This window comes from Lemur catta, chromosome 9 (genome assembly GCF_020740605.2).
Source record: "Lemur catta isolate mLemCat1 chromosome 9, mLemCat1.pri, whole genome shotgun sequence".
NCBI lineage: Eukaryota > Metazoa > Chordata > Mammalia > Primates > Lemuridae > Lemur > Lemur catta.
The window spans coordinates 97336645-97361815 of NC_059136.1; positions in this window are offsets into that span (position 1 = coordinate 97336645).

Below are 25171 nucleotides of genomic sequence, written 5' to 3' on the forward strand. Positions count from 1 at the left end.
TTATATAGGTGGTAACTCAGCAGTTAATATTTCTTCCATGGTTCTCTGTGATGTTGTTCCTAGTCCAGTGCTTTTCCCAGCCTCAATAAATGCAGACTGAAAACCCCCTGGGCTGATTTATTCATCTCAATCAGGCACAGGGACTGTGTCTTCTTCACACGTGTATTGCCAAAGCCACCCACGATGGCTGGCAGAGAGTGGGTGCTTCCTAGATTCTTGCAAATCCAAACCTCTCACACACCTTATGTCTTGCTTCACCTGGGAGACAGTTCTGCACTTGTCTGAAGGGTTCATCCAGCTGCTATTGTTACTTTCAGTTAAAATAAAGTCATAAATGTATAGAGAGGGATACACACATAGATTCTGGGAAAAATGAGGCTTGTGGATCTTTAAAACTCTGAACACTCTCTGGGATTCTTGACCACGTATATGCTTTTCTTTTATTTATTTATTTATTTTTATTTATTTATTTTTAATGATATGTATTTTTTTATTATTATTATTTTAAGTACACACTTGAAGACGTTGGTTTGTTTTTGTGCTCACTCTGTTGCTTGGGTATTGGAGAAATCTTACATCATACAATGTGCAAGTGAATCTAATGCCTGGAGGAAACTGGGGCTTGTGGCCTTTTCTGCGCCAGGTGCAGTGTGGGCCAACTTTGTCTCCATTGTCTCTCTGTCGCGTCTCACTCCTCAAGAGTCTCTCATAGCAGACGTGGTGAACTGTGCCAAAGTATATGGGTGTACAAAGAGGTGGGGGGCAGGTGCTCTGCTTGTCATTGGAACCTGCCAAATCGACCACACTTTGCATTTCTGACTCTTTCAGCTACCCAGTTTCCAACCGCAGGCACTCTGCAGGTTTGGGTTTTCATAGAAGATACATATGCATTGTTTTGCTGAATTTCCATTGCACCTACTAGCATACATTTTTTTTGGATCATTATAAAATTGATTCCAGTGTTTAACATATATTTAGACCAATGATTGAATTACTCTCCTCAGACTTTCTGACTGTATAAGATGAAAATTATTTGTTTTTCTATCTGACCTTTAGATTCTAGATTTCTATTTGATTGTTCTTTGTTGTGAATCACCCAAAGGTTAAGCCATTTGTCCTTGAAATAAATCAAAGCTAGATCAGTGGACTTCTAATTTGAAGTTAAAAGAATTTGCCCCAAATCTTCACTCATGATATGATAAATATTTGAAGACCACATTTGACTTTTTTAAAGTCTTTGCCTCTGTCCCACTCGAGGTGGTGCAAATAGTGTTAGTTCCACGTGACACTACAATTCAGGCACGAGTTTGCTTCCAGAATTACACAGAAGATATGTTAAAAAAAGATGTCAGAGTTGGCAAATAGAAAAGATGTCCTATGTCATGAGGGTTCTAGTGTTTCTCAATCTCACTGATTCATCAAATATTTATTGTGCTCCTATGGGGAATGAAACACTGCGTGAGAAAAAGGTAGTGTCCAACTTTTTTCCTTCGTTTCAAGGAATCTGTAAATAATTATTTGGTAGTGAGGAATAAATGGTGTATAGGAAAAATTGCTAATAAGACCTGAAATGAAAGTCAGTGTACTCTACAGGTTCAGGGGAGACGGCACTTTTAATTGATCCTGGAAGGCTCCCTGGAGGATGTGTCTTTTGAAATGGGGGTTTATTGTTTTTCCATCTCATCAGGTGCTGATAAACTTGAAAATGTTGGCAGGGTGCAGTGGCTCACGCCTGTAATCCTAGCACTCTGGGAGGCCGAGGCCAGTGGATTGTTTGAGCTTAGGAGTTCGAGACCAGCCTGAGCAAGAGCGAGACCCCACCTCTACTAAAAATAGAAAGAAATTAGCTGGACAACTAAAAATATATACAGAAAAAATTAGCCGGGCATGGTGGCGCATGCCTGTAGTCCCAGCTACTAGGGAGGCTGAGGCAGGAGGATTGCTTGAGCCTAGGAGTTTGAGGTTGCTATGAGCTAGACTGACACCACAGCACTCTAGCCTGGGCAACAGAGTGAGACTCTGTCTCAAAAATAAATAAATATAAAAGAAAAAAAATAAAAGAAAATGTTGTGACCTGTTCTAAAATTACCCATTTGTACCCTGTGAACCTTATACCAAATAGTGCTTCAGAAAATGAGTATATTTTGATATTTATTTATTTAACAAACATTTATTAAGCACCTATTAGCAGATACCAAGACTGACTTATTTCTTGTTATCAGGACACTAACACTTATTGGGGGTAGCAGTCAAAAAGGAAATAGATAAGAAGGTATCAGGTGATCATGGGGTGAGTGTTATGATGAAAGTCACACAGAGGGATTGATGGAAGTCTGCCATCCTACCACCACCTCGTTCCTCTCTAGGAACATACATGGTTGGTTGGCATTTATCTCAGAACTTCGAAAATGAGTTTTCAAAAGTCAGAAGATGATTATATTTGGTTTGCTATTGTTATTCTTTCCAAAAGATAGATGATTATGCCTCATTTCATATCAATACAGGGAAGAGTAACATGTGTTCCATTATGTTTGGGGCCAAGGTGCCCAATTCTCCAGGTGTGGGGGTCTCCAGTCCCTAACATGACCCTGCATATTCATACCCAGGAGATCACCAGAGTAGTTTGTCTCAAGGTCAAACACATCACAGAAGTTCATTTCCCCCAAGATTTTTGGAAAACTGTCTCTGGTGCAGGAATCCATGGTGTTCCTTTCTCCTTGATAGACTACCAGGATTGGGACACCTAATAAGAGCTTCTAACAGAATGGGTTATTTTTCATGAGCTTAATAATTCATTAACTTAGAACCTGAAAGGATATTTTAACACACAGACTTCTGGTTTTCTGTCTTTGGAGAACTGGCTGGATATTGTCCCTTGGGCCCTCCAGACACAACCTCCACATGTCCCGCCCTGCTCCTCTGTCAGACTTCAGGCTGGGTTCTGAGGATGGGAGGCCTTTCAGGGCACCAGACAGAGAATGAGTATGCAGTTGGTGCATTCGGTCTCTGAGGACCTCCCTGCAGAGTTGCTGTGGGGAGCGGGGAGCCTTTCTTGAAAGCTACAGCTCCTGTCAGAGCTTCCCAGACAGCCCCCATCCTCTTCCCCTCCCCCCTACTCTGCCTGGGATGTCCCACTGTTCCTTATTGACCCCCTGCCCTGCTCACCTCTTTGCGGTCTCCATATACCACTCCTCCCATTATCTGGTTTGAGCATCCCATCTGTTTCCCACCAGGACCCTTGAGTAGTGAGTTGAGCTACTCATTTGTGCTAGAAATCAAAAATTTATTTTGCTTTGATTTCTGTAAGTCAGATTGGTTTCCACTTAGTGTTCTCATGTCTTTATATTTGTCCCAGAAAACAGTTAAATGACTATTTAATCTATAGGAAAAGATGGTCATCTTATTTCAACTAAAAAGCATGATCCTATAATATGGGGTGATGACCTATTTTTAAATGGTTGGTTGGGATGGGCTCAAACTCTATGAAACATACCTTTGAGTAAGTTACATTTTAAAAAATTAGAGTAATACATTCACATATTTTATTGGTTAGCAGTAGGTTTAGCTAGGAGAAACAAAAACCTAAAATATCTAAACAGTGATCAACCAAGATAGAAATGTGTCTCACTCACATGACAGCAGGTTGGCAGTCGGACGACACGGCAGCTTTACTCCAGAAAGCCGCTGGGCACACGGCTCTCTACTGGTTCTCCACCAGCAGGAAGGGTAGGAGGCAAAGGAGAAGGGGCACAGCCATGAGAAAGAAGGAAATCCTGCCACGGCATCAACAGGACGAACCTGGAGGACGTTGCGTTAAGTGAAATGAGCCAGACGCAGGAAGACAAAAACACATGGTCTCACGCACAGGTGGGATCTGAGAGTTGACCTAGAAGTAGAACAGGTGCTGAGCAGAGGCTGAGGGCGTGGGCGGGGAGCCGTCGGCGAAGGGCACTAAACTTCAGTTAGAAGGAGTCAGCTGGAAGAGATCCACTGTACAGCACCGTGACTGTAGTTAATGACAGTATAGTGCATTCTCGAAAAATGCTTAGAGACAGGGTATTAAGTGTTCCCACCACACAACTGATAGATATGTGAGGTAATGCATACGTTAATTAGCTAGATTTAATCATTCCACAATGTATTTTATATATCCTTCAAAACATTATGTTGTACATAATAAATACATACAATTTTATCTGTCAATTTAAAATTTTTAAAAAAAATAATTAAAAAAAGAAATACCAGAAAAGGAGAAGAAGGAGATTGGTGGAGCATGTCTGCTGTTTTGCACCAGTAAGTCCAGAAGCTGCCCTCATACCCGGGCTTCAGTCTTACTATCTGAAGTGAAGCCTCAAGGTCTTAGTGGCAAATGCGGCTGAGAGAGGTCGTCCTTATTTGGGGCACCCACTTGCCTGGCGCTTACTCTAGAACCAGGAGAAACGCGGTCGGTAAGTCACTTCTGTGAAGGGCCAGGTAGAAAACAGTCTAGGTTTTGTGGGCCACATGTGGTGTCTGCTTTTCCTGCTCGTCCTCATTTCCTCCCCTTCCTCCATCTCTTCCTTTTTCTCCTCCTCCGCCTCCTCTTCCTCGGTCTTCCTCCAGCCCTTAAAAAATGTGAAGACCGTTCTTAGCTCCTGGGCCACTGCAAGGCAGACTGCAGTCCCGATCTGGCTCAGAGACCAGTTTGCCAACCTGTTTCCTCATCTGTAAAATGGGGAAAATATTAGTACTCATACATATTAATATATATTAATTATTTTAATTAAAATAGTAATTATTACAATCCATTATTAAAATATTATTAATATCTATATTTAAGATTAAATCAACCCACATAAGGAAGTTGGACTAGCGCTGACACACGGAAACCTCGGTGTGTGCGGCTGCGAGACGCTGTCTGTGGTCTGCGAAGTGACCACGTGAAGCCAGACAGCGTGAATTTGAATCCAGGCTCCACCGACTCCCCAGATGGGCTTCTCTGGGCAGGTTCTTTAACGTTTTTGTGCCTCAGTTTCTTAATTTTTCTCTTAGGGTTTTTGTGGAGATTAATGCATACATACATAGAAGTGCTGATTATAGAATAGTTCCGGGATATGGAGAGTAGTCGTTAAAGGTTAGCTATTACATTGCACTCTATGTTTTTATTTACTAGTTTTAGAAAATATTTATTGACTCACTAACAAGGAAGATGAGGAATGATTGCCTTTATCCTATCCCTCTCTTCTCCACTCTTTTCATCCCAATGTTTGACCTGAGAATATTTTCAGTTCTTCTGTCCGTCCCCTCTGACTTTTCCTGTACTGCGTCTGAGCTGCTGGTTCTGCTCCGCGTCCATCGCGCTTGCCGTTTGCGCGCCTCTGCCCTCTCCTCCGCTCTCCCGCCTTCCGCCCCTTCCCCTCGCTGTGCGCTCCGGGCCTGCGGAGGTCGTGTGCTGACCGTCCATCCTGCAAGCACAGGCACACCTTTCTTGCTTTGTTGATAGACTGGCCATTAAACTATTTTTATATTTGTGGCATTATAATCTTTCAAATGGACTATTTGTGTTATTACAATTTTTTCTTTTAAAAATCAACTTTATTGAGATATAATTCATATATTATATAATTCATTCAATGAAAATATACAATTCAATGGCTTTAGTGTATTCACAGAATTGTGCATCCATCACCACAATAAATATCAGAACGTTTGCAGCACCCCAGAAAGAAGACTGGCACCCCTTATCCATCATTCCCTGCATCCCCCTTCCCCTATCCCTAAGCAACAACTGATCTACTTTCTCTCTATATAGATTTGCCTGTTATGGACATTTCATATAAATGGAATCACACAATACCTGGTCCTTTGTGACTGGGTACAATTGCTTCACAAAATGCTTTCAAATTCATCCATGTTGTAGCATGTATTAGCACTTAATTGTTTATTGCTGAATAATATTCCATTGTATAGATATGCCACATTTTATTTATCCAGTTATCACTTGCACATTTGGATTATTTCTATTTTTTGCCTGTTAAGCCTATTAATAAGGATGCTATAAACATTGTATATACATTTTTGTGTAAATGTATGTTTTCACTCCTCTTGAGCATACACCTAGGATTGGAATTGCTGGGCCATAAGGTAACTCTATGTTTAACATTCTGAGAAACAGCAGACTGTTTTCCAGTGTGGCTACACTATTTTACGATCCCACTCCTAGTGTGTGAGGATTCCTATTTTCCCACATCCTCATCAACACTTGTTATTATCTACTAAAAAACATTATAGTGAGTGTGAAGTGGTACCTCACTGTGGTTTTGATTTGCATTTTCCTGATGACTAATGCCAACTTTATTTGGTTTAAATTTTCTCTGTCTGCCCCAAAGGTACCAGGAGAAAAATCTCTGCTCTTCTCTCCTTGCCTTTTGCTTTATGTTCTTTCTTTATACTCCTAATATCAGTTAGTTCAGGGCAGGACCCAGAAACCACTCTAGGTATTTCAGTGAGGAGGGATTCAATATGGGGATTTAGACACTTGCAAGGACTGGAGGAGCAGAAGTTAGGGGGCTGCTTCCTGTCCATTGATTTTGAGGGTTTACTTGAAATGTGCTGGAATCCAAAGCTCAGGAAGCTGCTCTGGCTGTGGTTTCTGCTGCTGCCACATTACCTGGAATGCTGTCTGTCCACTGTTGTTGTCACTAGCAACAGCAGCAGGAAGATGGCCTCTTCTTACTCCTGAAACTGCAGCAAGTGCATTTCTTTGAAATAACTCAGTTTGCATTCAAGCCCCTGGTATACAGGAAAGTAGGTAGAAAGGGGTGAGAATTAATGCTAAGTGCTCATGAACCATAACCAGCCACTATTAGTTCCCTTATGACCTGAAAATACTGATTTATGAATATTCACAGCTTTCCCCTCCCCATCTCCTGAACAGAAAGGCTCTTTTGCTGTCAGTAGTAGCAATAGGCGTGGGCATTGGTTGGAAGTGTAATGGATAGAGCTTCTGATTCATTTATTTATTTTCCATGGTGGATAACAGACTTAAGTCTAAGGCATGAAACTAGAAGAATCCTAAAAGAAAATGTCGGGAAAATCTCCTATAGACATTGGCCTAGGGAAAGAATTTTTGAAGAAGACCCCAAAGGCAATCACAGCAACAACAAAAATAAATAAATGGGACCTGATCAAATTAAAAAGCTTCTCCACAGCCAAGGAAACTATCATGAGAGCAACCAACCTATGGAATGGGAGAAAATATTCACATGCTACACATCCAATAAAGGACTGATAACTAGAATCTATATAGAACTCAGGAAAATTAGCAAGAAAAAATCAAACAACCCCATTAAAAAGTGGGCAAAGGACATGAAAAGAAACGTTTAAAAAGAAGACAGACTAATGGCCAACTAACATATGAAAAAATGCTCAACATCTCTAATCATCAAGGAAATGCAAACCAAACCACAATGAGATATCACTTAACTCTAGTGAGAATGGCTTTTATCAAAAGTCCCAAAACGATAAATGTTGGTGTGGATGCAGAGAGATAGGAACACTCATACACTGCTGGTGGGACTGCAAACTAGTGCAAACTCTGTGGAAAGCAATATGGGGATACCTCAAAGAGATACAAGTAGAACTACCATTTGATTCAGAAATCCCATTACTGGGCATCTACCCAAAGGAACAAAAGACATTCTATGAAAAAGACATCTGCATTAGCATGTTTATAGCAGCACAATTCACAATTGCAAAGATGTGGAAACAACCCAAGTACCCATCAACACACGAGTGGATTAATCAAATGTGGTATATGTATGCCATGGAGTTCTACTCAGCCACAAAAAACAATGGTGATCTAGCACCTCTTATATTATCCTAGATAGAGCTGGAGCCCATTCTACTGAGTGAAGTATCACAAGAATGGAAAAGCAAGCACCACATGTACTCACCATCAAATTGGTATTTGATGGTGTTATCAACACTTATGTTCATTTTAGTAGTAACATTCATCAGGTGTTGGAAGGTGGGAGGGGGGAGGAGGGGATGAGTATATTCACACCCAACGGGTGTGGTATGCACCATCTGGGGGATGGACACGCTTGAAGCTCTGACTTGGTTGGGGCAAAGTCAATATATGTAACCTAAACATTTGTACCCCTGTAATATGCTGAAATAAAAAAATTACTTACTATTTATGTCATTCTAACTTTGCAAATAATTTTTTTTTTTGTTCTAGGCCCAGAGGCATTGTGCAAAGACTACATATCTACCTCTGTGCGCCCAATGCCCCAAGTCCTGGATCACTCTAAGGGGACTGTCTCCAGCATCAAGGTCAAATGAACTCTTTTTTTAATGCCTTTTATTTCTTCAAATGAAACAACAGTTTAATTTGCTTTTTCCTTTGACCATGGCTTTGCCTATAGGTTTTAGATTTTCAAGAATGTCTGTTTGCCTGTTGCCCACTCTAATTCTTCCATTTATCTGGTTACTCTTCTTCTCCCCTCAGAGAATGCTCTTTTTCTGTTGCTTTTTCCTGAAATCATAGCTCTCATTCAGTTTAGTGCTTCTCCATCTCTTCCCACCCTCAAAATCTTTCTGTGCCCTTGAATCCTTACTCATCTGAAAATGTCTTCATTTTGCTGTCACACTTGAATGAAGTTTGATTGGGGCTAAAATTCTAGGTTAAAAATTATTTTTGCCCAAAGCTTTTAAAGTATTCTACTAAGTTTTAGCAGCAGTGTGGCTAATGAGAAATCCATTGCAGTTGTGTTCATCATTCCTTTATAGTTGACTTTATTTTTTTCCTACTAGAGTTCTTAATTTTCTGAAATTTGATGATAATGAGTCTGGGTCTCAACATTTTGAATTTGTCGAACTGGCCACTTTGGGCCTTTGTAGTCTGAAATTCCTTTTCTACTATGGAAAATTCCTTTTTGCTATTTCCTCCCTTCTACTTTCTCTGTTTATTTAGGGTTCTTTTTCATTGAATATGTGATCTGTTGCACTGGTCTCATGTTTTCTGTCATATTTTTGTGTTTTTTCCCTTCTTTTATTAAATACATAATATAAAATTTCCTTTTTTCTTGACTTTTTTTTAGATCTTCTTTTCAAATTTTCATTTTGGCAATTCTATGTTTAATTTTTAAGAGATCCTTCTTTTCTGTTTAAAAGTTTTACATATGGCCTTTTTCTCCTTGTATGAATGTAGTATCTCACTTAACATCTTTATTATTTAGAGTTTCACTTTTTAATTTCTATTATGTTCCCTGAATTTACTCTATTTCCTCTGGGGTCAGTTTTTCCATTAATGAATTTGGTCTCTCTTTCATGGTGATCATGTTCTCATATACCCAATGATCCATTTATACTTTATTGTGTAGAAAGTATAACTTTTCTTTGCTATTGTACATTTAGGAATTTAAAAGAAATCTATATCTTTCTTTTGACTATAAATTCTGGCTGAAGATTCTGTGTACAGTAGAGAAGAGAACAGTTTAATGACTAAGGATCTTCACTTTCCAGTAAGCAGATAAGAAAGCAGTCAAGCTGAGGACCCTACCAAATGCCAGAATAAGAAGAGCTTTCTCCTGGAGGTAAAGACACATACGTTGTAAGTCCTGGAGCTTTCCAGACACTTCAATCCAATTCTTTAGAGGAGAGCTGCCATGCTGTGAACATTTCAGCTGCTTGCACTTTGTGGGCATGGTTGGAGGAGCTGGGGTGGAGATGGGTCAGCTAGAACTGCTGTCCTTTTAAACACCGGTGTGCAGCCTTGTGTCTTACTTCTGCATACACCATCCCTGTCATCACTCTAAGACTCTCTGGAGTTTGCCAGACAGCCTGGTCTTCCTGTCTTCTGCAGCCTCTGAAGGGTAAATTCTAAGCAACAGCTTTCTCCCTGCATTCCACACACCTGTCCTCTCCCATCTGCTCTTCATCTTCTAGAAATATGGTGAAGTCATCACTCATTGGCAAACCTCTCTCCAGCTACTGATGTAAGGTTCTTTCCTTTTTATCAGTTTAACTTTCATTTCAGTGGGTATGAAGGATGAGGAAAACCTGGCTAATTTGTCATCTAGAGCCCAAAGTCTAGGTTTATCTTTTAAACTGTAGACTAAGTGATATTGTTAGGCTGGATGAATAAGTTCTGAATATGTAGTGTACAGCTTGGTGACTATAGTTAACGATAATATACTTGAAAAATTTTTAAAAAGAAAAGTGGTATTTTTCCTAGTTTTCTTCTGTTTGAGAATTAACAATTATAATTATGTGTGTTGAGAAGGCATAGCATATTAGCTAAGCACATAAACATTGCAGTCAGAGTGACTTAAGTTCAAATTCTAGCCATATTTAGCATCTTGGGTTTCTCATTTGTAAAATGGGGATGATAATAATAATGACAATAATACATACCTTACAGTCAAATGATAGAAAAAATATTAAGTGCTAAACATGGTTCTTGGCACATGGTAAAACTTGCATAAATATTACCTTTATTATTATTTGTTAAATCCTTTTAAAGTTAAATACACATATTATCTACAAAATATTAATACTTTCAAGTGATGTATCTATTCTGATATGCTATTGATTAAAGTCCTCTTTCATTAGAAGTGGCAGTTATTATAAGGAATTTCAATCAAATTTAATATATTTCTTCAGGGACATAAGACAGGCTCCAGGGATCTTGTTTAAATTAAATTATTTTAACATTTCTCTACATCTTAAAAAATGTTAACATTCTAACACTGTTAACACAGACTCTGTATTAGTTTTGAGAAAAAATAAAGTTTCTTTTGTAATATCTTCCTCTTTATTAACTGGCTGAACTATTTAGAATGCTTTGGGGGCACATTAAAATTCTACATAAAAGGAGTCTTAATAACTTTTGATGATAACAAAAGTTCTGACTAAATTTAAATTGATTTTGTACCTTAGTATTAATAGCTGTACAGCTATTATATAGCTATTAATGATGATACAGCTATTATAATTACAACTATTATAATGAATGAGGGAATTATTTTACTGGTTAAACATTACATTATCATCTGCATAAAATGGTAATTTTTTGCTGCTTGAAAATACTTTATTAGCATATCCATACTATATGTTTATGTTAGCTGAGAATACCTTCCCAACAGAATATAAAATTTTCTTTAATACAGCAGGAGATATTAACACTTTAAAGTGAAAAGATAACTGGCTATTTAAAATACATTTAAAAGCATTTTAGGGATGTGGAGTCAAGGTTTGAAAAGAAATGTTTTGCAAATCTGTAATTAAATAAGATAATCTCATTATTCTACTTAACTTCTTAGCTTGTGTAGCTGTATCCGTGTATCAGAAATTGTTGATTCATAGCACCATTTTAATCCTTTAGTGATACCTGTAATGCACTTACAAATGACCCTCTGTGCGGAAGGTCGCAGCGCCCCCGTCCTTTACGGTCAGCGATGCCTCCACTGCGTGTGAGGGATTTGGGTTTCGGCCACGGAGACTTTGCTCCGAGGACTAACGGAACTTTTATAAAACCAGCACGGTCCCTCAGTTTTTTCTTAGGGGAGATTTTATAATTAGGCTTTAATGATAGAAATGTCTATGGTTGGTACATTCAAGGACATCGTTCCCAGCTCTGTGAGTAAAAGATATGATCGCCTCATATAAAGTAGGAAGGGAGATGAGGAGCGTGAACCTGAACTGCGCATCTGGGAGCAGTTCAAGGCACGGTGCTCTGTGGAACTCGGCAGTAAACCCAGCTCTCCTGAAGCTTTATTGTCTGCAGGTTAGTAATGGCCTGGTTTATATCTGCACGCAGGGCATTCCCTTCCCCTCAGTGCCCCTGCCTGTGCCCTGGCCAAAGAGCCTTACTTCCCCGAAAACTCCTCTGGACCGCTCGGGCCCCTTGTCTATGGCAGGTGCCTATCTGCACATCCTGTGGATAAATGCAGCACCTGCTTGCTTCCTCAGTGCAAGACGAAGCTGTTGACATTTTGAGTCACTCTATTTTCATGAATATAGGCAGTGTATTTCCAGATTGCTAGCTCATCCATATGTCTTCCCCCCACACAAAAATGAAAATATACCTTGTTCTTTCATTTTACCAGTCACTTTTATATGACTCTTACAAAGGTCAGCATCCAAGAAGATTATTGCCTTGCATAATATAGCTGTGCAGTAGTGACAGGGAAAAATATCTTGTCTCAGAGATTTTATAAAATGTCCTCAGGAGAACAATAGTAAAAACAGGTCATGAGTCCTGGGTTCTGGTTCTGTGCTACTCAAAGTGCAGTCCCTGGACCTGCCACAGCTCTGGCATCTTCTCAGAGTTAGAAAGGCAGGATCCCAGGCACTGCCCCAGACCTCCTGCATCAGAATCTGCCTGGCAGCAGGGCCCGGGAGGTTCACGTGTGTTCAAGTTCAAAATGCACTGCCCTCGCCAACTAACTCACGTGAGGTGGTTTCTAAAATGTCACTTCTGACGAGTGATTTTACACATAATATAATCAAATTCATGTTCTCATCCTCATAGTGGTCTGCAACACCGTAAACACTCCATAATGTTTGTTGAATGAATAGACAAAAGATGCAAGTTGCTTTTCAGCAATTGCTCTTGGTCTCCTAGATTGTCTTGTACTATTTTGGGGGTGAGAGTTGCATGTAATTCCATATAAGATTCTAGAGTCTTTTTAAAATTTCTTTTGCCTTCATTTTTGTGCTTAATTCTTCTCAGGAATATTCTTTCTTTTTGTTTCTTTTTTGGCTCTGAATTACAATGTCTTTTTAAATTGACAAGTAAAAATTGTACTTATTTGTGGTACATGACATGATGTTTTGATATATTGTGGAATGACTAAATCAAGCTATTTAATCAAGCATTACCTCTCATACTTATCATTTCTTTTGTGGTGAGAACACTTAAAAATCTACTCTCTTAGCAATTTTCATGTATACAGTATATTGTTATGAACTGTAGTTACCATGATGTGCAGTAGATCTTTTGAACTTATTTCTTCTAACTGAGGTTTTGTGTCCTTTGGCCAAAATCTCCCCAATCCCTCCAGCCCCCTGAATACAACAGATTTCTATGGGGCATGCTCTTTGGAAAGCTGTTTCTTTAAATAAAAGGGGGCGGGTGCTCTTTGGCAGCCTATTAGGGGATCATGCCTCACCAGCTGTCCTCCCCTCCACTGGGCCAAGTGGTGGGGGAGCTGGGGGCCTGTGGGACAGTGGCTGCTTGGTGTCTAGCAGTATGGCTCTGGGGCTGTAGTGGGGCTGAGGGGCCCCACCATGAACTGTGGGTCCTGGGTGCAGAGCTGCAGCAATAGGTGGGAGGAGCCAGGCAAATCTCAATGATCTTTCAGAGTGAATCTCAGGGAGCACGCATCAACTCTGTCTTATTTATGGCAAAATTCTGACAACGGGCTCTTTGGAGATAATAAAGAAATCTGGACAAATATCTGAATATTATGTAAATTCTAACATTGGTTGTATAAATTGATGGAAGATTGTATGGGGCTAGACTGCATTTTGTTCTTAGAATTTGCCTTAGCTAGAAAACACATTGTTCCTCCACTGTAAAGAATTCTGGGGGCCAAAATATGAAACAGGAATCCTAGATTCTTGTGAGAAATCCACCACTGCAAAAGCCTTGGCACGGTTAACAAGTGGCTTCTCTTCTCCAGGGTCCCTGGAGAATTCTGGTTAGGGAAGATTTTAAATTACAAGTGTGAAGATAGCCCCTCTTGTGGAACACAATGCAGAGTTAACATGTTTACATTTTTGCAACCATTAATGCAAACAGCAGTCTGAATGTGTTAGTCTAATAGTTAATATTATAAGCCATTTGATTTATAATGAAAGGGTAAACTCTCAGTATCAATTAAGAGGTATCAATTCAGGTACTATTACTTCTCACAAATTGGTTAGTAAAGATGTGTCCGTTGCTGTATGAGTTTTCTATTGCTGCTGTAACACATTACCACAAACTTAGTGACTTAAACCAACACAAACTGATGACAGTTCTAGAGGTGAGAAGTCTCTCCAGGCTAAAATCAAGGTGTTGGCCATGCTGCTTCCTTGCTACAGGCTCTTGGTAGACTTGGTTTCCAGCTTCTCCAGGCTGCCCACACCCTCCCCGCCTCCTTCCCCTTGTACCGACCCTCGTCCTTAACACGGGGCCCTCCTGGGTGAGGCAGAATGATCTCCCCAGCTGAGCGCCAGCGGAGTAGCAACCTTAATTCTCCTTTGCCATGCAAGGTAGCAGAGTCACGGGTTCCAGAGATTAGGACAGGGACATCTTTAGGAGGCCACTTTTCTGCCCACCATAAATAAGTGAGAAGAGAAAGTCTCAAAGTCTTAGCAAATTTTTAGACATTTTAGGTTCCTTCCTGCAGTTTCTTAAAAAATTAAACCTTATTGTTTGCATCTTTTTCAACCATATCATCCCGAAGGAAGCCAGATGGAAGAGATTGACTCATCTTTTTCTGTGGTTTGACAAAAAAAAAAAAAAAAAAACCAAACCCCCCTCCCCCCACCAAAAAAAAAAAAAAAACTAAACCAATTTTCTTGGGGGAGATGGGTTGCAGTTCATTTTGTGTGTGAATCTAAGGTGTTCTGGTAAGCTGCACCTTTGTTGTGTGCTACAGGGTGCAGTTGTGTTGGGGGTGCACATAGAAGAGAGCAGACTTTCCTTGGATTCAGCATGATTTAGGGAAACTGCCAGTCTAATCCACTCCTGTATTTTTATACTTTTGGCCCCAGGACTCTGGGGAGTCTTATATTTTCAGTTGTACTTCTCTTAAACTCAGGAAAGAGAAACTCTGTGTCTAAGTTCTTTCTCGAAGCATTTCTCTGAACTTGTCATTCTCATTGTTTTCAAGGTTCATTCCGGGGCACTTGACAGTTTTTCCTTCTATTGCTGCACAATTAAGATGAGTTGAGTGACAACAGGCAGGCATATTTCCGGTTGTGCTTTGGAAGAAAGTGGAGAATAATGGCACCTTCTTACTGGTGCGGAGCGGGACAGCACGCCTTCAGAAGCTGTGCGGAGTGGGTGGGAAGAGGACAGATAACTAAGAGACAGGGGCCAGGTGCTAGAGAATTTTAAAATTGTTTTATTATTTTATTTGAGAATTAGTACAAATAACCCATCTCTTCTGTTTTGAGATAGAAATGAAATCAGGTCCAGGGGGTATCACAGGCCACAGACACATGATGAAAGTGCTGTGAGTGGACTTTTTGGAACATGAAACTGTGGCTCTTCTCCCCTCTGTCCATGTGGTGGGGGAACCGCATTTCCTCTCTGCCTTTCCAGCACAGCAACCACGCCTCCCACAGGGCAGGGAGAGAAGGAAACAGGAAGACTTCTCTCTTCATTCAGGTACATCAGAAACAAATCTAAGCTTCAGAACACATCAGAAGCACACCAATGAAATGCGCCAGGGTTTGAAGAATTGTTGTTCTGGTACTAACAGTAATAGTTCTATGCTTTAGCTTTATTGAGGGTTTGAAAGGATTTCAGTGTTGGAAAAATGTTGTAGCTCCTTCTTAGAGATGAGGCTCAGGATCTAGCTGGATGGGCACATCCTAGCTGTGTGCCAAAAAAAGTGAAATTGTTTTTAAATAACGGCTTTTGAGTTTCAGAGAAAATTTGCCATATTAACTTGCCTCCACTTTGAGTTAGTCGTTACAAGAAAGACAACTTTGGATTTAAGAAGCCCTATAATCTTGTGTGTAAGATAACCCCACTCCTTTCTACTTAACACTTTACAGCAAAACTAATACAGGGTTAAAGGCAAAGCAATGTAACTTACAGAAAACAGCAGTGGTAAAACATTATTTGGCAAATTATTTAAAATGTTCCTAATGCCAATATCAAAGGGTGAGAAAACTTAATAGGCGTGGGAAGAGAAGAGCAATTAAAGGTGTCAAAAGATCCACAAAAATGAGTAACATCCAAGTAACTAAAATAGAACTGGGGAAGAGGTGACGGAGGAAGGGAGAGATGACAGCTCGCAGCAGTGGCCTCCGGGGCACCCTCCTCCTGGCGGGAGGGAGCTGGACCCGGAGGGAACCTCAGCAGTGACTCCGCTGTGCTCCAGTCACACGCCTGGGGGAAGCCAGTAGGTACATCTGCCGAACTGGGGCTTCCCTAATAAAATTCAAAACTTGTGTGGAGGCAGGATTCCGAAGCGGCCCCCAACGCCTGGGTCCCGGGACCCCTGACACGGTGACTAGGCCGGCGTTTACCTGCAGCGCGAGGTTTTGCAGTTCGGCCGTGGGGGTTGAGAAGGGAGTTTACCCGCAGCGGCCTCCAGCTAATCCCCGGAGCCCTTTAGATCTGGGTCTAGAGATCAGGAAGGAGAAGGACAGTCACAGCGGGGAGGAGGTCAGAGGAGAGGGAGAGTTTCTGTTGCTGTCTTTGAAGACAGAGGGCTTGTGACAAGGACCCAGAACGGCCTTTGGGGCGCAGCGTGGCCCCCGACCGGTGGGAGAGCAGGACTCAGCCCTCCAGCCCCGAGGGGCGCGTCCCGCCGCAGCCCAGGCGGGCGTGGGGGAGCCCGCCGCCCCAGATGAGCCCGGATCTTGCCAAAGTGTCCATTTCGGACTCGTGAGATCCTGAATGGAGAACCCAGCCACTCTGTACATGAACTTCCAACCTAAAGAACTGAGAGCTAATAAATACACACTGTTCTAAGCTGCCAAATTTGGGGTAAATTTGTTATGCAGCAATAGAAACCAAATACACCCTCTTAGCTAATTTTATTTTTAAAATATCCCATTAATGGAATTCAGTGAAACGACTTTGCTTACCTGAGTGTTACTGTGCTAAGGCTGCAGTCGGCCCTCCTCATCCGCGGGTTCCACCATCCCTGGGTGGAAAAGACCGTTCCAGGAGAGAGACCAGGCAGTTGCCGCGAGCGCTCCTGGCTTCCTCCTCAAGCCTCCACCGGCGCTGCTGAGCTCTCAAAGCCACCTCTCTGCCGCAGAGACAGCGAAGGCCCTTAGCACGCAGGAGCAGCGAGGGTCCACCAGGGATCCACAGCCGGGCAGGAGTGGGGTGTCTTCTGCCCTTTGAACAGAGCCTTTTGGAGAAGAGCCTTTTAGGGGACTGTTCTCAGGCTCGGAGTTGGCCTCGCTCCTTGCCTGATGGCTATTTTCTGCACTTGAAACTACTGAGAACTGAAAGTTCTTTTTCTTTCTTACACACTTATGTGCATCTGTGAACCTAGAAATTGAAATGATTTCTACTTACCATTTCAATCTTTATGCATGATACCAAACATATCTTAGACTCTCCAGGAGACAATTTAAAAATCTTTAGTGCTGGGTAACAGATTGTGCCAACCATTGCCAGACTTTATATGTCTTTGCTCCATACTCCTGGGGATGGTAGAGCCACAGTGTGTTCATTTTGTGCACTTCACAACTGACTTATTGGTGTTCTGGGGTTAAAAGTTGGAGATATTTCCTGACAAGGTTATACTTGAACCCTCCGCTTGTGAGCTGGACCCACATGTGTGCTGCCCTGCCTGGACCAGTCTGTTCCACCTGTTCTCAGCCAGGTGAAGACAGGAGTGTGCTCTCAGGTGTGTGGACTATTATAACTCATCACTGAAGGCTTTCCCCAGTCCATCACTGGGAAGGTTTACGATGATTCTGAAGGAGAGGCAGTGGAGTTTTAGATTTCAGGGGTAATAGTAATTTTCAAAAGTCTTCAAGGCTGGTGTGCTCAAGTGAACAGACAGCATCTTTCCATGTCTGGCATGCATGAACACTTGTGGGGAGTCCGTCTCTCCCCTCCCGACAGTAAACACTTCTATGACATAGTCATTCTGCTTCATCCTGCCTGACCCTGGGAAGCATATTGGTAATGGATGTGCAAAAGAAGGAGAAGAATTGCTCTGTTTTACATTTTGGTGTAATTTAAAATGAGTTTTTTTGAAAAAAAGATACTGGAGAGTGAATGTGTCAAAATGGATTAACTGTGTATATTGACTTTTATGCTGTCATTTGTCTATCATTAATGAGTGATGCCTTGCACTGGGATGTATGACAGTGATGACATTAGACTGTAAAGACTTTTTGCCTAATCCCAGCAGTGTCCTCCCCTTAGAATTTGTTTCCCCACCGCTTCCATGCCCTTTTATGTCCCAGATAAAGGCTGGGTTATAAGAACCAGCGAAGTCCACATGTCATCAGACTTAAGAAGCAATAATTTTAAAAGTCCACACATTTGTCCTATTTTTGCTGTAGTTTTAAATTAACTACTAAAAATGTAAATAACATCATAAAACTAAAACTGAAAAGTAGAATAAAATAATACAAATAAAAACCAATACAGTATAACAACTATTAACATAGCATTTATACTGTATTCGATATTATAAGTAATTTAGAGATGATTTATAGTGTACAGAAGGATGTACATTGGGTGTATGTAAATACTATGCAATTTTAAATCAGGGACTAGGGCATCCCTGGATTTTGATATCCCAGGGGGTCCTGGAAACAATCTACCATGGATACCACAGGGATGACTGTAATTCATAAAATATTTTAAATAGAAATTGTGTATTTTAATTTTGTATTAGGAATCACAAGAAGATATGCCATTAAAAAAAGAAAATATTTTGAAATAGATGTAGCCATATTCTCTAGATTTAAAAAAAAAGTTCACCTTGAGAATGGCAGTTTTCTTCAAAAGCTGCTATCCAATTCATCCTGGCATTCTTACCCCTGTAGATATTGTCACCAAATATAAAGGGCATAGAATGTAGTTTGAGGCCAATTTAACCTTAAAATCTATGTCAACAGAAGGAAAACCCGTTAGGCTGTAGCTAGTTACATACTCCCATGGCCATTATTCCAAGCTCACTGCCTAGTGAAGTGAGGTCAGTGCACCCACTGCAGCTGAGGCCGAGGTGCCCTGCGGTGCAACTTGGTGAAGGTGTCGCTGTAGATAGAGAAGCTTTAGTATCCCCAAGAAATGCCCACTCTACCGCAGTAAAGCTGGCTAATGGCTTAGCCTGACTAGATCAGTTCCAGGAGAGCACATGACAGCCCTTTCTGGGTTGAGCCCCGCACCCCCACCCTACTCATCGGAAGTTTGGCCCCACACATACGAGACAGACCAAGAAATCGACTATCTTGTGAGTGGGGCTACACCGACACATTGCCCTGCATGGTCTTTCAAGTCGGTAATGAGATCATTTTCTTTTAAACCCTTGTTCAAAGCAGTTTTGGCTCATTTCGTTCTTTCCACTCTTCTAGGGTGGAAAGACAGAAAGAGTACTTGCAGTTTCCACTAGTAGACAGGCATAATAATAATCAAAGAACATGAAACTGAAGCCAAAACCTTTGCCAGACTAAGAGAAACAAATTGCACCGAAAAATCATCCCAGACTTACTGGCTGTTGCGGTGGCAGCTCTTGTTATTGTATTTCTCAGTCCCATCTTTCTGTTTTTCTTATGGCAAATGTCACATTGTTGACTTTCCATCATGTAATGTCAAGAAGAATGATCATTAAGCAACCTTTTGAAAAAACAAACATCTTTACTTGGTTTTTGAAAGATCTGGAATAAAGGAATTTCTGCAAATGATTTCCGCATATTTCGATGGAGTGGGCATTTGGAAAGGCTATGTTATTCTGAAAGTGCTGGTCCCCTTGTTATAAACTGGTTGTAAGACTTTGTGTCAAAAGCAGATAAAATGAAAAGTAGATGATATTTCTATTGTTTTAAGAGCAGAACAAAATATTTTATGCACAACTGAAGATTGTGACAGAGACTACATAAGGGGCATAGCAGGGATCACTCTGTGACTCAGGGCTTAACCCACCTCCCCGCCCAGTACACCAGCCTGGAATGCCAAGAAAGCATGCTTTCTTTTTCTAAAAAAATTAATTGATTATTTTTATTTGACAATGACGAGCATGGCTTCTTACCCACAGCGCAGTGTTTGTGTATTTTCTTTTATAACAAACGTACATGTATCGCTGACAAGCCAGGGAGCAGCACCTCCCCAGTGTCCCCAGGAACAGAGGCACCTGTGGATAGAGGAAGCTTTCCCAGTGCTCCCTGCTCCCGTGAGCACCCAGCGGGCTGTGCTCCTCTTCCCCTTCCACCTGGCTGTGGGAGAGCAGACAATTCCAGCCTGGCTCCTGAGATGGCTCTGTCATTTTTTTTTTTTTTTTTTTGTATTTTCACTTAAGTAATCAAAGAAGAGACAGTGATATTGATGGAGAATCCCGTCCACTGCATTTCTGCTTCCTGGTGACTCTGGAGATAGGAGTTGGCTAGGTGGAGAGGGCGTGAAAGAGTATTCTCTGAGAACAGACAGGACGGGTTGCGGGGATATGATGGGATAAAAGTGGAGGACAGAATGGGGTCCAGATAGGCTGACCTCGTAGGCCACTTGGGGATTATTGTCTTTATTCTAACAATGACAAGAGGCCTCTGGAGGGCGTAAGCCTGGGAGGAAAAGAGCGGGGGTTTGTACCTACCGAGAACAACTAGCTGGCTGTGGTGTGGAGACTGGACCAAAGGGAGAAGCAGAGAGTGTCAGATAAACAGAAGCATATTCCAAAGTCCCAGCAAGAGGTGGCTGAGCATCCATAATTCAGAAACCTCAAATCTGAAATGCTCCAAAATCCAAAATTTTTTGAGTGCCGACATGACGTCACAAGTGGAAAACTTCACACATAAGTACTTACCACAAACTTTGATTCATGCACAAAATTATTAAAAATATTGTCTAAAATTACTTTCAGGGTATATGTATACAGTATAAATGAAACAAAAGAATTTTGTGTTTAGACTTGCGTCCCATCCTCTTATGTATATATAAATATTCCAAAATCCAAAAAATCCTAAATCTGAAACACTTCTGGTCCCAAGCATTGCAGATAAGGAAGACTTAGCCTGTATTCCCTTGGATTCAGGAGGTGGTGGAACAGCAAGGAGTGCAGGCTGCAGCATTATTATTGGTATGGACAGGATTAGTGGTGGATAGGCTGAGGCAGATGAGAAGGACAGAGATGCCATGGAAGATCCCTGGGTTTTGGAATGATTGTGCTATTCCCAGGAACCCAGAATCTTGGAAAATATTCGTGTATTGATTTATTTATTTATTTTGAGTTTTGCCTTGTTTCAGATAGAGGGCTTGCATCCCATTTTGGATGTATTGAATTTAGGGTTCATTTAGGTAACAAAGAGATGTCCAGGAGGCATCAGATAATTGGTGTCTCTATCACCTAGTAAGAAAAAAATTAAGAAAATAAGGTAAAATTCAGGGAAGAAAATTCTGTAGTGTTAAGGCAAAAAGATCAGAGAAATTTGAAATCTCTAATTCATTTCTCCAGATGCTTTTTCTTGAGTATTTTCTCAAGTATTTCTCAAGAAATGAGAAATGACAAACCTCTAACTGTAGGTTTGTTATTTTTCCTACAAATTGTGGCAACACTTTAATTTCTAGTGTAATTTTTGAGAGGAAAAAAATGATGGCGGTGATAGAGGGTCAGTGGAGGTAGGTTAAAAATAGCTCTGTGAGTCAGGATGTAGAAATGGGAAGGTTGGGGGGGGGAAGGATCCCTTTTGAGTTATCAGATTTGCTGAGAGAAATGAGGAATATGGAGCAGCTGAGCTGGTTTGATCCAGTCTCTGGAACCCTAACCCCAAGGCAGAGAAAATACAGGGGTAGCTTAGAGAAAACCTGTTTTTCCCCAGCTGCCTTTAGAAGGCGCATAATTGAGCTTGATTTTTGACCAGAGAGACACAAAAAGTCTCATAGTCCCTCTTAGGCCTCAATTCTTAGAAATGTATTTTATCAGATCCTTAAAATGAAACAATATGTTTTCCTAGAATAATGTCCTATAGACCTCAAAAAAGAAACTAAATCTGGATTTAGTATCTGTCCATATATCATTGTCTACATTTAAATTTTCTCATGGTATAATGTCATGATCCAAATATCTACAAGAGAGATTGATCTTTCTATGGGAATTTTTAAAAGTGACTTATTCATTTGGATACTTTCCTTTTCAGCCAAAAATGCACTTGCAAGAACAGTGTAAATCAGGCGAAGTAGTATTTTCCTTCACATTTTAAACCATCCTATTAATTGAAACAAGGGGTAATTAGAAAATAGAATTTGTCAAGCATAACATTTTTCAGTGAAAATTTATTTGTGTATTAAATCAGAGAATGAAGCAGGTAGAGAAAAGGCAGATACTGTTGAGTAAAGTGTGGAAGAAAGGTTCAAGTTATTTCAACTAAATAGTCATTCTGTGGCATCCAATATCTTGCAAAGAACATAAAACAAAATATTAAATATATGGTAGATGTCCGTCTTGAGGGCCATCAAATTGTGTTTTTATTGCCTCTTCTGTGGTATCTGAACCTTGCCCGGCAGCCGACAGGGACTGGCTCGGGATGGGGCTGACCCCTCCCTGACGACGATGCTCTTGCACAGAAGTGGAGCCCCTGGGCTTTCTCTGAGACCTTGCAGAAACTTGTCTGTTTGTTCTGATTAAAACTATAAACTGATGCAATTATTAATGATCAATAAATATAGAAGCAAGATATTCTATTTGACATGGCCAAGTTTCAGCAGCAAGAGATTCATATTTTCTAGGACTGAAAGGTTTATATATTTTGCACAATAGTTCTTAAAGTAGGCACAAAAGTTTATCAAACGTAAACAAAGATCGTTTGAGCTCAGGAGTTCGAGACCAGCCTGAGCAAGAGCGAGACCCCGTCCCCATCTCTACTAAAAATAGAAAGAAATTAGCCAAACAACTAAAATATATACAAAAAAAAAAATTAGCCAGACATGGTGGTGCATGCCTGTAGTCCCAGCTACTAGGGAGGCTGAGGCAGGAGGATCACCTGAGCCCAGGAATTTGAGGTTGCTGTGAGCTAGGCTGACGCCACGGCACTCACTCTAGCCCAGGCAACAGAGTGAGACTCTGTCTGAAAAAAAAAATGTAAACAAAGAACTAGAAGATTATGTTCCTCCTTTTCTGAAACTTGTCTCTCTTGTCTTCTTTCTACTTTTTCTCCTCCCCCACTCCCCCTCAATTTTCTTTCTCTGACTTTTTGTGGCATTGCCTTTTTCTGTCCTTTGCTCTTTTCAAGAATCCTATTGTTGTCAGAGTTCTTTTCTTTCTTTTCTTTCAAAACATCTTCTCCTGTCTCCTTTCAACTGAAACTCCAACCTATTCTTTCCCCACAGTGGTTTGCTAGGTAAGAAAAGTGTCTGACTCATTGGCTAAATACAGGTGCCCCCGTCGAGCTGGTGGCTTTCTTTAAAGAATTCTCAGTGGTGGTCTCTCAGCCACTTGTCTTTTCTATTTAACCTTTTTTTTTTTTCTTTTTCCTAATAGAAAATGCTATGCAAGTCTTATTCTGGTAGAATGATTAGTTATACAAGAAAAGGTGGAAAACTTCCGCTTGAGAAACATTTAGGATAACCTGGCTGGAAGAATTTCCTCTTTAATACTTTAAATACATATCTCACTTTAGAGCACATCAATGGCTCAAAGCAAGGATAAATCTCTCCTCTGGCCTGAGCAGGTGGAAATTAGCTCCATGGATGTAAACTTGGGCTCTAGAGTCAGACAGACCTGGGTTTCTCTCCTGCCTCTGTTGTTCACATGTTGTTTTAGGTTTGGGGGCAAGTTACCCAGCCTCACTGAGGACCAGGTTCCTCATCTGCAAAATGGAGGTAAGGATAAGGTGCCCTAAAGTTGTTGAATGTTTAGTACCATGTACCTGGCACATAAGTGGGGCCCACTGAATTTTAGCTAAAAAAAAAAAAAAGCTGCATCGGTTGCCCCTTGGTGAAGTGGAAGTAGGTGTCTTTAACTTGCCTCCAATAGCAATGAGAATGAATGAATGAGTTCTAGGTCCCAGGGAACATGCTTTGTCATAAGAAAATTCTCTTCTCTTAAATTGAATATAGAAAGAAACATTGAGCAAGATTTAAAGATTTCAAGATGTTTCTTAGAGAAAATTTTGATTACAGTTCTCAGAGTTGAAAAAAAGAAAAAGATACATTAAGACAGTTCAGGCTGGGCACATTGGCTCATGCCTGTAATCCTTGCAATTTGAGAGGCCGAGGCAGGAGAATTGCTTGAGGCCAGGAGTTCAAGACCAGCCTGGGTAAGAGTGAGACCCCATCTGTACAAATAATAGAAAAATTAGCCTAGTGCGGTGCACATGCCTGTAGTCCCAGCTACTCAGGAGGCTGAGGCAGGAGGATCGTTGAGCCCAGGAGTTTGAAACTTCAGTGCGGTGAGCCATGATGATGCCACTGCACTTTAGTCCAGGCAACAGAGAGAGACCTTGTCTCAAACAAACAAAAGAAAAAGGCAAGACAGTTCAAGTGGGACCACACTTAAGATCAATCAAATGTTTCTGTTCCATGAGAAATATTACTTCTCCAAAATAGCAAATCAATTTTGATTGCTGTGTAAATTGTTTAGCATAATACTTAATATATGTTTAATATATAATATGTTACAATGGATGGCTATAGTTATAGTGGAAAACTTAACTCACTTGGTTATATTTGTCATACATATTTGTTTTATGCATATACACATACATTCTCACATAAATATATTTGCATATACTTTTTTTTTTTTTTTTGAGACAGAGTCTTGCTGTGTTGCCCAGGCTAGAGTGAGTGCTGTGACATCAGCCTAGCTCACAGCAATCTCAAACTTCTGGGCTTAAGCGATCCTCCTGCCTCAGCCTCCCTAGTAGCTGGGACTACAGGTATGCGCCACCATGTCTGGCTAATTTTTTCTATATATATTTTTAGTTTGCTAGATAATTTCTTTCTATTTTTAGTAGAGACGGGGTCTTGCTCTTGCTCAGGCTGGTCTCAAACTCCTGACCTCGAGTGATCCACCCGCCTCGGCCTCCCAGAGTGCTAGGATTACAGGCGTGAGCCACCGCGCACGGCCTGCATATACTTTTTAACACAGAATTATTTAACAAAATTGTTTGACTATATTTCTTGGTGATGTTGGAATGCGAGAAGAGGAGCCCTTCCTTCTCTCCCCCACTCCCCCAGATATTTACTGAGCGCTTGTTAAACAGGGACAGATTTGGCTGTGGCTACTGTCACAGGTAATTGTGGTGACTACCTTAAGCCAACTGCTCACCCCCTGCATAA